Genomic DNA, 12,826 nt, shown 5'->3' on the forward strand with positions numbered 1-12,826 from the left:
CCTGGGATCAAGTCCTGCATCAGGCTCCCTGCTTGGTGGGGAGTCTGTTTCTCCCTCTACTCTTCCCCCATGTTCGTGATCTCTCTCTCTTTCTCTCAAATGAAATCTTTATTTTTTTTTAAAGATTTTATTTATTTGACAGACAGAGACCGCAAGTAGGCAGAGAGGCAGACAGAGGGAGAGGGAGAGGAAGCAGGCTCCCTGCTGAGCAGAGAGCCCGATGCGGGGCTTGATCCCAGGACCCTGGGATCATGACCTGAGCCAAAGGCAGAGGCTTTAACCCACTGAGCCACCCAGGCTCCCCTCAAATGAAATCTTTAAAAAATTTTTTTAAAAAAGTAGTTTCAGTGGAGTGGTGGCGGGGAAAGCCTGGAGGAGTGTACAGATTCCCCTTGGTATCTGAAAGGAGAGCGTTCATATGAAAGCTTTCATGAGCAGAAATGGCATAAAGCAGAGAAGCAGTCTGCATTTCGTAAGAGCGAAAACCCTCTTTGGATGTCTTTTGATTAGCGTCAATAGGTACCAATGTGGGTCCTTGGTAAAAATGAAGTCGTGTAAAATGAAATTTTGGATAGTGGGGGTGGCTGTGTTTTTGTTTTGTTTTGTTTTAAAGATTTTATTTTTAAGTAACCTGTATACCCAATGAGGGGTTCAAACTCACGACTCCGAGATCAAGAACTACACACTCTACTGACTGAACCAGTTAGGTGCCCCAGGAACTCTGTGCTTAAGAAAGGATGGGTGGCATAAAATCTTTAAAGGGGGGGGGCACCTGGGTGGCTCAGTTGGTTAGGCAGCTGCCTTCAGCTCAGGTCATGATCCCGGAGTCCTGGGATCAAGTCCCACATGGGGCTCCCTGCTCCGCATAGAGCCCGCTTCTTCCTCTCCAACTGCCTGCTGCTTCCCCTGCTTGTGCTCTCTCTCTGTCAAATAAATAAATAAATCTTAAAAAAAAAAAAAAAAGAAAGGATGGAGAAGCAATGATTTAGAGATGGTAGGTATAGATCACTCTTTTGATGACCCTGGTCACAAAGGGGAGTGGAGAAATGAACTGGTAGCCAGTATGGAAAAGTAGGACAGAGAAAGTTCAAGATTCTTAGGTTTATCTGTCTCCAACTGGACATCCCCACTAAGTCTCAGGATTCCACTCATTCCCATTCAATGCCCAAACCTTTATATTAGAGACCTGGAGAGGGTTTAAGTTCAATGGTGTACGTCATTCTGCAACCCACACAGCTACAATTTCTGTTGGATTTTCAGTACTGCTAACCTTGTATTTACAAGAAATATTTTACTGGGGCTTCCACAGAAGCTAGCTGGTTCTCCGTGTGTGATTGGAGCTGAGAGTCTAAAGACCTGAGCTTGTAATGTTTGTCCAATAAGCATGTCGGGCACTCAGAAGAAGCCACCGAGTACTGGTATCCTGTAGCCATCATCATGTCCTAATGATCGATCAAAGCAGCCATTTGATCTCCCAAGTCACTCGCTCCAGTTGGAACTTCATCAAAGTCAACCCAGGTGATAACATATGATTAACCTTGATGCCACCGCATACCACGGATCACTAGCGTCTCATTTCTCGTTGGCAAGGAGCTCGTCACTGGGTCCAACCCCTAAACAACAATGAAAGCACCCCTCAAACCCTGCCTTTGAGAACCGGCTTCCTGTTGCAAATACTGGTGCCAATCAAGGCCTATCGGGAGACAGAAATCACACCAGTGATCGTCACAGAGCTGACTGCATACAAATAAATGTTACTTAGATTATAAAGGATTGGTGAAGCAGGTAACGGAAAGGCAAAAAGAGAATCCAATGGCATCATGGTAGTGGTAAGTACAGGAAGCAGCTACTACCCCTACGACAGAAAAATCAAAGGAGAAAATTTAGAATTACTGAAACTAAAGATTTGGATGAGGGGTCCGTAGCGGACGAAGCTCAGGTAACAGAAGGGGACACTGCTCATTTGAGGCAGGCCTGTCCAAGCTCAGGGGACCGCTAGCGGCTGGGGCGCTCTTTAGAAGCACGCTGTGAAACGGTGTTGGTCTCTGGGGGCGTCCAAGATTTGGGAAAACTGCAAATTCTATCCAGCAGCTGCTACAGGAAGGAACAGCCTCACCCCGGGGCAAGAGAGCTGTGCCGGGTAATGCTGATGCTGATGGGAAAAAGCAAGGGAGAGGAAAGAAGCAGAGAGCAAACAGGAAGGAGCACGGTCCCCACTGCTTCCTCCAGGCTTCCACGGTCTCTCTGGCGCCCCCTGTTGGCAGAGTCCAAAGCAGCCCGTGGGTAAAGTGGCTGCGTGGTTAGCAGAGCGTCTATCCCAGGTACAGGAAGCTCAGAACCCGGGAATGGATCTGGAGCCAAGATGTAACAGCTTAGTAATCCGCACACCAAACGGCAGCGTGTGCCACGGGCCAGTGACTATGAGTAATCCTGTCTATACCCCCTAAGGCCCAAATATACTTTCAAAAGAGTACTTGAATGCACGACGGACTAATTGTTTTCCTGGAGAGCTAGTCTGAATGCTACAGTGATGTGAATTCTATCCAAATTATATCGTGGTTTTAGTACAAGTTCAATCAAAATTCCAGTGAGATTATTTTTAAAGGATCTGACCCAATTCCTCTTAAGGTCTTCTGGAGAAACAGATGAGAGAAGCAAAGATTCTATTTTCTACAGAAGAGTAGTAAGATGGGTCTAAAACCAATATATTAAACTATCCTGTAACACTTATCAGCATGGTCCTCAAAGATTAGAAAGGTGAGAAACATTAAAACTTCATAAATAATAACAGTTGACAAATATGTTATCATAAAGCAATCGAGAATAGCGAAATTCTTCAAAATCTTATTTTGAGGGTTGAAAGGTTTCTTTTCCTCCCGTGACATCAAATACATTGTGTTTTTCCACACCAACTAATTCTCAGATTCTCTGCCACCAACTAAATGTCCAACAGGTCAGTTCAATGTCCACGCTAGTGATCCAGAGTTAACCCAGACCCCGAAGGTTAAGGGCTCAGTCCCACAAGACCCGCTTCGGATGCTGGCGGCAAATAGCGTGCCCAGGCCACGCACATCTCTGCCCAGCCGACCGCAAATTCAGGGGATCCCATGACACCTGCCTCTCAGGGTTAAATCCACTTACCAGAACAACTCACAAAACTCAGGAAAGCACTTTAGTTACTATTACTGGTTTATTATAAAGGATACAGCTCAGGAGGAACTCCAGAACGAAAAGAGGTGTAAGGCTAAAGGTGGGGAAGAGGTTTGGAGCTTCCACGCCCTCTCCAGGCACACCACCCCCACAGCACCTTCATGTTTTTGTCAACTGGGAAAATCACTGGACCTGATGTTTAGGCCTTTTTTTTTTTTTTTTAAGATTTTAAAGATTTATTTGAGAGAGAGCGTGCGTGGCCCAAGTGAGGGGAGGGACAGAGGGAGAGAATCTTCAAGCAAACTCTCTGCTGAGCAGGGAGCCCGACGTGGGGCTCGATCCCAGGATGCTGGGATCATGACCTGAGCCAAACGCAGACAGACGCTTAACCAACGGAGCCACCCAGGTGCCCTGCCCGAACATTTTTGTCATTCAGAAGATTCCAAGTAATCTCCTTCTTTTTCTTCCTTCATCTCTTCCTTCCTTCCTTTCCTTTCTTTTTATAAAGATTTTATTTGTCAGAGAGAGAGAGAGAGTGTGTGCACAAGCAGGAAGAACGACAGGCAGAGGGAGAAGCGGGCTCCCGTTGAGCAGGAGCCCAATGTGGGACTCGATCCCAGCACCCTGGGATCATGATCCGAGTCAAAGGCAGACGCCCAACCGACTGAGCCACCCAAGCATTCCTCATTCTTTTTTTTTTTTAAGGTTTTATTTATTTATTTGACAGACAGAGATCACAAGTATGCACAAGTATGCAGAGAAGTAGGCAGAGAGAGAGAGAGAAGGAAGCAGGCTCCCCGCTAAGCAGAGAGCCCGATGTGGGGCTTGATCCCAGGACACTGGGATCATGACCTGAGCCACAGGCAGAGGCTTTAACCCACTGAACCACCCAGGTGCCCCGCATCCCTCGCTCTTAAAGGGATTTTTGGAGTTCTGCATCAATGAAGGGGATCAGAATATGCCACCCCAAAATATACCACTTTGGCATAAGGACTTTTTTGAGCTGGAGGCAAATGAGTATCAACAGAGGCAGAAAGAAGCCTTCTCAGAGTTTCTTTTATCTGACCACAGGCAGAAATTCCTGAGAAATGAGGACTTCTGTAAATACCCCAGGGGGGAGATTAAGGCTGTGGAGAAGATGGGAAGTTGGCACCCAGAGGGTTCTTCAAACAAGCGTTTCTAAGATAATCCTTATGTCCCACTAGTTCCCTCTGCATATTTCTCAGTCACTTCCCCACAACTTAACCACCCCTAGCCTAAAACCCTTTTTCTTTCGTCCTGTGGCTTCTTCAGAGTTTATCATTCGTTGTTAAAAGGTATAGAAGTGTGGTGGGGGGGGCACCCCTGGCTGGCTTACTCGGTTAAGTGTCTGCCTTCAGCTCAGAGAGGCAGGGAATAGAGTCACCCTCACAGCTTCAGAAGGAACCAACCCCTGCAGACACTCTGATCTGAGACTTCTAGGCCACCTGTCAGACAAGGTTTGTTACTGAAGTCACCCAGCAGTGGTACTTTGTTACATAAACCCCAGAACACTAACATATCCCTCGCCACCAGGATAAGCCCTCATGGCAATGTTTGCCTATTAGCCAAAATTCAACTGAAGTTAAGAGAGGCTGCTTTCCTTGTTTTAAGCCCCAATCTTTTTAAAGATTTATTTACTTGAGAGAGAGCATGCGAATGAGCTGGAGGGGCAGAGGGAGAGGGAGAGAGGATCTCAAGCAGACTGCACTGAGTGTGAAGCCCAACTTGGGGCTCGATCTCACTACCATGAGATCATGATCTGAGCCGAAACCAGGAATCAGAGGCTTAACCAACCATGCCACCGAGGCGCCCCATAAACAGGAAGGATTTAATACAAGGAAATAAACACGGGAAGTGTCAGGAAGGGTTGGAGGAGTGGACTCTGAGCTACATGTTCGGGAAAGCCTCCCAGAAGGACACTGCTGAAGCATCCCCTCCAGGGGAGCTGGTACCCCTGACTATCCTGAAGGTGGAAACCAGGGAGCAGGTCGCTGCAGGAACACACACAGTTCGCCACTATGGCAGTCCATCTCATCAGAGGCCCAGTGAGCCGTAAATCCCAGGGGTCACACCCTGTGTAGGCCCCGCCCCTTCAATCTGGCCTCATGACTTCCTTTCACCAGTTGGACAAGACAGAAGTGAGGTTCTGCCTATTCTAGATTGAAGCTTTAGAGGGCCAGCAGGTCTGTTTCTGCACCCTGGGCAGCCCTAGGCTACCATAAAATAGGTCAGGCTGCCTGGCTGGGAAGATCTCTTGAAGAGATCCCGTGAAGGGGGAGGGTCCTGGCCACTTCCCAGCGGAGCTATGCAGCCACTCCGGTGACCGCTGCAAGACAGACAAGACCAACCCAAACAAGGTCGCAGGATCGTGACCAAATGGAACTGCCGGCTTTTCAAATTGTGGCTAAAACCAGCATAGCATAAAAGTTCCCATTTTAACCATCTTTACGTTTACAATTTAGTGGCATTAATTACTCTCCCAATGTTGTGTAACCATCACCACAGTCTATTCTACTGGCAGAACTTTTCATTATCTCCAACAGAAACTCTGTGCCCATTAAACAAAACCGCCTCATTCCCCATTCCTCCCTCCTCCCAGCTCCTGGCAACCACCAGGAACATCTTTTCATGTGCTTATTGGCCGTTTGTGTATCTTCTCTGGAGAAATGTCTATTCAAGTCGTTGGCCCATTTCTGAATGGGGTCATTTGTTTTTTGTTTTTATGGAGTTGGAGGAGTTCTGGATATTAACTCCTTATCAGATAGATGACATGCAAATATATCCTTCTAGTATGTGGGCTGCTTTATTCACTCTGTTGGCTGTGTCCTTGGATGCATGGAAGTTTATTTGTGTTCTTTTTTTAATGTATTTATTTATTTTTTAAATTTATGTTTAATTTTGTTGTCTGTGCTTTTGCTGTCACATCCAGGAAGTCACTGCCAAAGCCAAAGTCATAAGCTTTTGCCCTGTGTTTTAAGAATTTAATAGGGACACCTGGCTGCCTCCATGGGCGGCGAATGAGACTTTCTTTTTTTTTTTTTTTGTCTTGTCAGAGAGAGTGAGCATAGGCAGACAGAGTGGGAGGCAGAGGCAGAGGGAGAAGCAGGCTTCCTGCTGAGCAAGGAGCCTGATGTGGGACTCGATCCCAGGACACTGGGATCATGACCTGAGCCAAAGGTAGCCGCTTAACCAACTGAGCCACTCAGGCGTCCCAGAGAATGAGACTCTTGATCTTCGGATGTGAGCTCAAGCCCTGTGTTGGGTGTGGAGATAACTTCAGAAAATAAATATTTTTTAAAAAGAGTTTTAATAGTTTTATTTCTTACATTTTGGCCTTTGGTCCATTTTGAGTTAATTTTTGTGCATGGGATAAGGTAAAGGTCTTATTTTGTTCTTTTGCATGTGGATATCCCTCTTTCCTAATATCATTTTTGAAAAGACTGTCCTTGGGGCACCTGGGTGGCTCAATGGGTTAAGCCTCTGCCTTCAGCTTGGGTCATGATCCCAGGGTCCTGGGACAGAGCCCCACATCAGGCTCTCTGCTCTGCGGGGAGCCTGCTTCCTCCTCTCTCTCTGCCTGCCTCTCTGCCTACTTGTGATCTCTGTCAAATAAATAAATAAAATATTAAAAAAAAAAAAAGACTGTCCTTTCCCCATTGAGTGGTCTTGGCACACTTGTCAAAGATCATTTGACTATATGTAAGAAGGTTTATTTCTGACTTCTCTATTCTTTTCCATTGGTTCCCATACCTTCCTTTATGCCAGTACCATGCTACTATGATTACTGAACTTTGTAATCACGAGCTCCTTCTGCTGGACCCCCTCAAGCATTTTAGGTTGGGTAGATCAGAAGATGGACCTCAAGCAGAGTCAGACAAGCAGAGCCTGTGGACACAAATAAACTGCATAAGCAGGTGGGCTAGACCCCTGTTGCACAAGCCCCTATCCTTGAGTCGACACGTAAGACTACACTGAGCAGGGCTGAAGTGAGGAGGGGTTCCCTAAAATCAGCTGACAGAGGTAGAAAAAGTCTGGGCAATATTTTTATTCATTTAACTCTTCGTTACAGAAATTCGAAGCATATACAAAAGTAAAATAATATGATGATTCGGGACACCTGGGTGGTTCAGTCATTAAGCATCTGCCTTCAGCTTGGGTCATAATCCCAGGGTTGGGGTGCCTGGGTGGCTCAGTGGGTTAAGCCTCTGCCTTCGGGTCGGGTCATGATATTAGGGTCCTGGGATCAAGCCCCGCATTAGGCTCTCTGCTCAGCGGGGAGCCTGCTTCCCCCTCTCTCTCTGCCTGCCTCTCTGCCTGCTTGTGATCTCTCTCTCTCTCTCTCTCTCTCTGTCAAATAAATAAATAAAATCTTTAAAAAAATAATCCCAGATACCTGGGATTAAGCCCCATATCGGGCTCCCTGCTCAGCAGAATCTGCTTCTTCCTTTGCCTCTCCTGCTCCCCCTGCTTGTGCTCTCATGAGCATGCTCTCTCTAACAAACAAAATCTTTGAAAAAAAAAGAACAAAAATGGATATGTATTTTAAAAATAATATGATGATAATGAAGTCCCCACCCCCCATGACCATCCCCTAGCTTTACTACGTATCAACTTGTGTCCAAGCTTGTTTCACTCTTGCCCCTGTGGTGGGCAGAAGAATGGCCCCCGCCCCAAAGATATCCATGTCCTGATCCCTGGAACCTGTGACCGTGTTCTGCTCCATGGCAAAAGGGAATTAGGTTGCAGAAGGAATTAAGGTTTCTCAACAGCTGGTTTTAGGATAGGGAGCTATTCCTGGATTTTCCAAGTGGTCCCACAATAGTCACAAGGGTCCTTATAAGTGCAAGATGATGGCAGGCATCAGTCACAGGAAGATATAGAACAGAAAGGCACAGCGGGGACAACAATGCTGGCAAGGAAGAGGGAAGAAGTAGCCCAGATCCCAGGAGTGTGGGTGGCTTCTAGAGGCTTTCTAGAGGACAATGAAGTGGATTCTACCCTGGAGCCTGCAGGAAGGAACCTGCTGACGCCCTGCTTTCAGCCCAGTGAGAACCATTATGTACTTCTGGGCTCCAGAGTGTAAGATAGTAAGTTAGCATTACTTAAAGTGCTGAATTTGAGGCAACTAGTTACAGCCACAAATAGACAGCAATGTAACGCCTCTCCACGGGATCCCTGGGAAGCTCACCCATACAGTCTTATTTCATCCCTAAACACTTCAGTGTGCATTTCCTTAAAGATAACACGACCACAAGACCACTATCACCCATGAAGAATTAATGTAATTTCCTAATAGCAAATACCCAGTCAAGAACGGAACTTGATAAACAATTATATATATATATTTTTGACACTTAATACTGTTTGTTGAATGAATACACGAACGAACTGGTCTTTGACAAGATCTAAGCTAGTCGCACGAGACTCTGATCCACACTTGTTAGCTTCGCCGTGAGAAGCCCTTAGCACAGGGGCGCCTGGGTGGCTCAGTGGGTTAAAGCCTCTGCCTTCAGCTCGGGTCATGATCTCGGGGTCCTGGGATCGAGCCCCGCATCGGGCTCTCTGCTGAGTGGGGAGTCTGCTTCCCCCCCGCCCCGTGCCTGCCTCTCTGCCTACTTGTGATCTCTCTCTCTCTCTCTCTCTGTCAAATAAATAAATAAAATCTTAAAAAAAAAAAAAAAGAAGCCCTTAGCACATATGTCCAATAACCTTAAAAATGGTTATTTTAGAAGCGCGTGGGTGGCTCAGTCGGTTGGGCAGAGGACTCTTGGTTTCCACTCAGGTCATGACCTCAGGGTCCTGGGACAAGCCCTCCTTGGGCTCTGTCCCCAGCGGGAGTCTGCTTGAGGATTCTCCTCCTCCCCTCTCAAATAAACAAATAAATTTGAAAAAAATTAAAATACAAAGAATAAATGGTCACCTCACCTTTCCAAAGAGCTGAAAACACGGTGGAAGCAGAGCAGCGAAAGTAGCGCACCCTTACGTGAATTCATCTAGAGGAAGGTGGTCCTCCACCAGCTGCTGGTGCCGCCCACGAACGTCTGACGCTCCTGACGCTCCTGACGCATATGACGCACCAGACGCACCTGACGCACCTGACGCACCTGCCCAGCGCCCTTCGTTTGCGCGGGAAGTGGCGCTCACTGCTAAAGCGCCTGCGCAAGGCCAAGAGGGAGGCTGTGCTCTGGAGAAACCCCGGATGGTTGATTCGCGCCCTGCGGGATGTGATCACCCTGCCCGAGGTGGTGGGCCTCCTGGCGGGTGTCTCCCAGGGCAAGACCGTCCCAGGTGGAAATCGAGCCCAAGATGACTGGCCACCACCGGGGCGAGTTCTCCATCACCAGAAGCCTGTGAAACCCAGCAGGCCTGGTATCGGGCCACCCATTCCTGCCGCTTGATCCCTCTCAAGTAGCCTGTTCGGCCAATAAAGGCACAGCCTTCTCTTAAGAAAAAATAGAAATAAATTTGGATTAGAGAAAGTCGCAAAAGTGATGATGACGTGTCAATGTTGGTTCCTGAATTGTACCAAATGTCCCACTCTGGGGTTGGGGGTGGTGGTGGATGGAGATAATGGGGGAGGCGAGCAAGGGGGTAGGGGGTATATGGGAACTCTCTGTGCCTTTCATCAATTTTTCTGTGAACCTAAAACTGCTCTAAAAAATGAAGTCTGTTTTATTATTACTATTTTTAGTTGTAGATTAGAGAGAGCATGAGCCCAAGTGGGGGGCGGGGCAGAGAGGGAGAGAATCTCAAGCCGACTCTGTGCTGAGCCACCGACTCTGGTGCAGGGCTCATTGCAGGGCTCAGTCTCACAAACCTGAGATCATGACCCCAGCCAAAACCAAGACTCAGATGTTCAACCGACTGAGGCACCCAGGCACCCCAATAAAGTCTATTTTTAAAAAGTAGTACAGGGACACCTGGCTGTCTCAGTCAGTAGAACATGGGACTTGTGATCTTGGGGTCATGGGTTCAGTTCCATCTTGCATGTGAAGCCTAATTAAAAAGAAAAAAAAAATACAGATGATTCCTGCACACCCTTTACTCACCTTCTAATGATAACCTCTTGCCTAACCATGGTACAGTGATCAAAACTCGGTACAGTGGGTTGAATAACGACCTTTATATCAGTTTTCTTAGGCCACCATCACAAAGTACCATAAACACAGTGGCTTAAACAACAGAATGAATTCTCTCACAGGAAGTGGGGATGGCTTGGTAGATGAAACGGGATTGTGTTCATTGTCTGTTGCTGCATGACAAATTACCCCAAACTTAGAGGCTTAAAACACACATTGATTATCTCACAATTTCCATAGATCAGAAGTGCAGACAGAGTTCAGTTTGCTTCTCCACTTCGGGGGCATCTGACTGGCTCAGTCGGTGGAGCACGTGACTCTTGATCTCAGGATTATGAGTTTGAGCCTCTCGTTGGGTATAGAGATTACTTAAAAATAAAATCTTAAATAAAATTTTAAAAAAGATTCTCGGGGCGCCTGGGTGGCTTGGTGGGTTAAGCCACTGCCTTCGGCTCGGGTCATGATCTCAGGGTCCTGGGATCGAGTCCCACATCTGCTCTCTGCTCAGCGGGGATCCTGCTTCCCTTCCTCTTTCTCTGCTTGCCTCTCTGCCTACTTGTGATCTCTCTCTGTCAAATAAATAAATAAAATCTTAAAAAAAAAGATTTAAAAAAAGATTCTCCACTTCAGGGTCTCCCCAGGGTAGAATTCACGTGCTGTCCAGGGCTGTGATCTCATCAGAGACTCTACTGGGGGGAGAGCCACTTCCAAGCTTCCTTAGATTATTGGTGGAATCCATTTTCTTTTGACTGTATAGCTGAGGCCTCCAGAGCCTTCCTGGGTGTTGGCTGGCGGTGGCCTCAAGTAGAGGCCACCCACAGTTCTTTGGAAAGGAAGCTTTCTCAACATGGTTGCAAGCCAGCAAAGAGAATCTCTCACCCCATGGAGAGATTAAGGGGGTGACATGCCATTCCTTTTGCCATATACTGTTGATTCGAAGTAAGCCACAGATCTGCCCACACTCAAAGGGCTGACACAAAGGTGTGGACATGAAGAGGTAGCAGATCGTCGGGGGTCACCTCAGGGTGTGTCTCCTATAGGGATGGATTTGGAAATGGGATTTGGAAAGGGAATGAGGTTAGGGATATGGGGTTGAAGCTGACGTATTGGGAGTTTGCATTACTTTTTCTCCTGTTGCATACAAAGAAAATCCAAGACATAACAGCTGAAAACAACAAACATTTATTATCTCACAGTTTCTGCAAGTCAGGAGTCTGGCTCAGGATCTTACATGAGGTCACAGCAAAAAAGTCAGTTGGGCTGCTGTCATCTGCAGGGTTGACTGGGGAGGGAGATCTTCTTTCAAGATGGTTCCCTCACCGGTAGTTGGCAGGAGGCCTCAGAGCCTCACCACGTGGGCCTCCCCACAGGCTGCTTGAGTGTTCCCACGACATGGCAGATGGCTTCCCACAGAGCAAGTGATTCCGAGAGAGAGTGAGAAGGAACCAGAAGTCTTTCATGTCACAGTTACTTCTACCATATTCTTTTACTTGGGGGAAAAGAGTCACTAGTTCCAGTCCACACTCAAGGGTGCGGGCGGCGGGGGTGGGGGGGAGGATGAAGGTCCACTTTGTGGAGGGAAGAGGGTCACAGCACTTGTCAAAAAAATTTTTTTAATTAAGTAAACTTGATCTCCAACACAGAGCTTGAAATCACGCCCCTGAGATCAAGAGTTGCAAACTCTACTGACTGAGCCGGCCAGGCGCCCTACTTGTTGACATTTTTCAGAATCACTAGAGTTAGTGGGTTAGATGTGGAGGTTGGGATGGTTGCAGTTAAGGTGTTCAGGATTCTAATGTGTTGTGGGGCTTGGGTTATTATGCTCGACTTGACGGAAAAAATGGGGCTTGGGGTCATAGAGTATGGGAATCATGGCAGTGGTGGGTTGGATCATTGGGGATTTGGTGTGGTTAGATGGGGTTGGTGTTGATATAACTACGGCTGAGCTGGTGGGGGTTGTAGGGGTAGTGGGGGTAGAGTGGAGGTGCGATCAAGGAGTGTGCTGTTTAAAGTCATAACTATGGGTCAGGTTCAAGTTTGGGTTATGATGGGGATGGGATGGGAGTTTTAGTGGGGTGATGGGAGTTTGGGGTTGGTCATTTTCATGTTGGTCGTATGCTCTGAATTGTGGTTGAGTTTTTGGGTGTAGTGGGGTGTGGTGTTTTGGAGTTGTTGGTTGTTGGGGGAGTGGGGGGGAGAACATTAGGTAGTGCATTTCCTGGTTATGGGAGCTGAATCCCTCATCGAGGTAGAGGTTGAAATGGCTGGGGTTGGGGTTGAGTAATAAGAATCTTGAGTGGTTGGGCACCTGGGTGGCTCAGTGGGTTAAGCCTCAGCCTTGATCTCAGGGTCCTGGGATCGAGTCCCGCCTCGGGCTCTCTGCTCGGTGGGAGTCTGCTTCCCCCCACCCTCTGCCTGCCTCTCTGCCTACTTGTGGTCTCTGTCTGTCAAATAAATAAATAAAATCTTTAAAAAAAAAAAACGAATCTTGAGGGGTTCATTTGAGGGGTGTCAACTAGAGTGAGTGGAATGGTGTCGATTTTTACTTTTGGGGCAGGCAGTGGTACTGGGGCTGC

This window comes from Enhydra lutris, unplaced genomic scaffold (genome assembly GCF_002288905.1).
Source record: "Enhydra lutris kenyoni isolate GAN:26980312 unplaced genomic scaffold, ASM228890v2 scaffoldscaffold77, whole genome shotgun sequence".
Classification (NCBI taxonomy): Eukaryota; Metazoa; Chordata; class Mammalia; order Carnivora; family Mustelidae; genus Enhydra; species Enhydra lutris.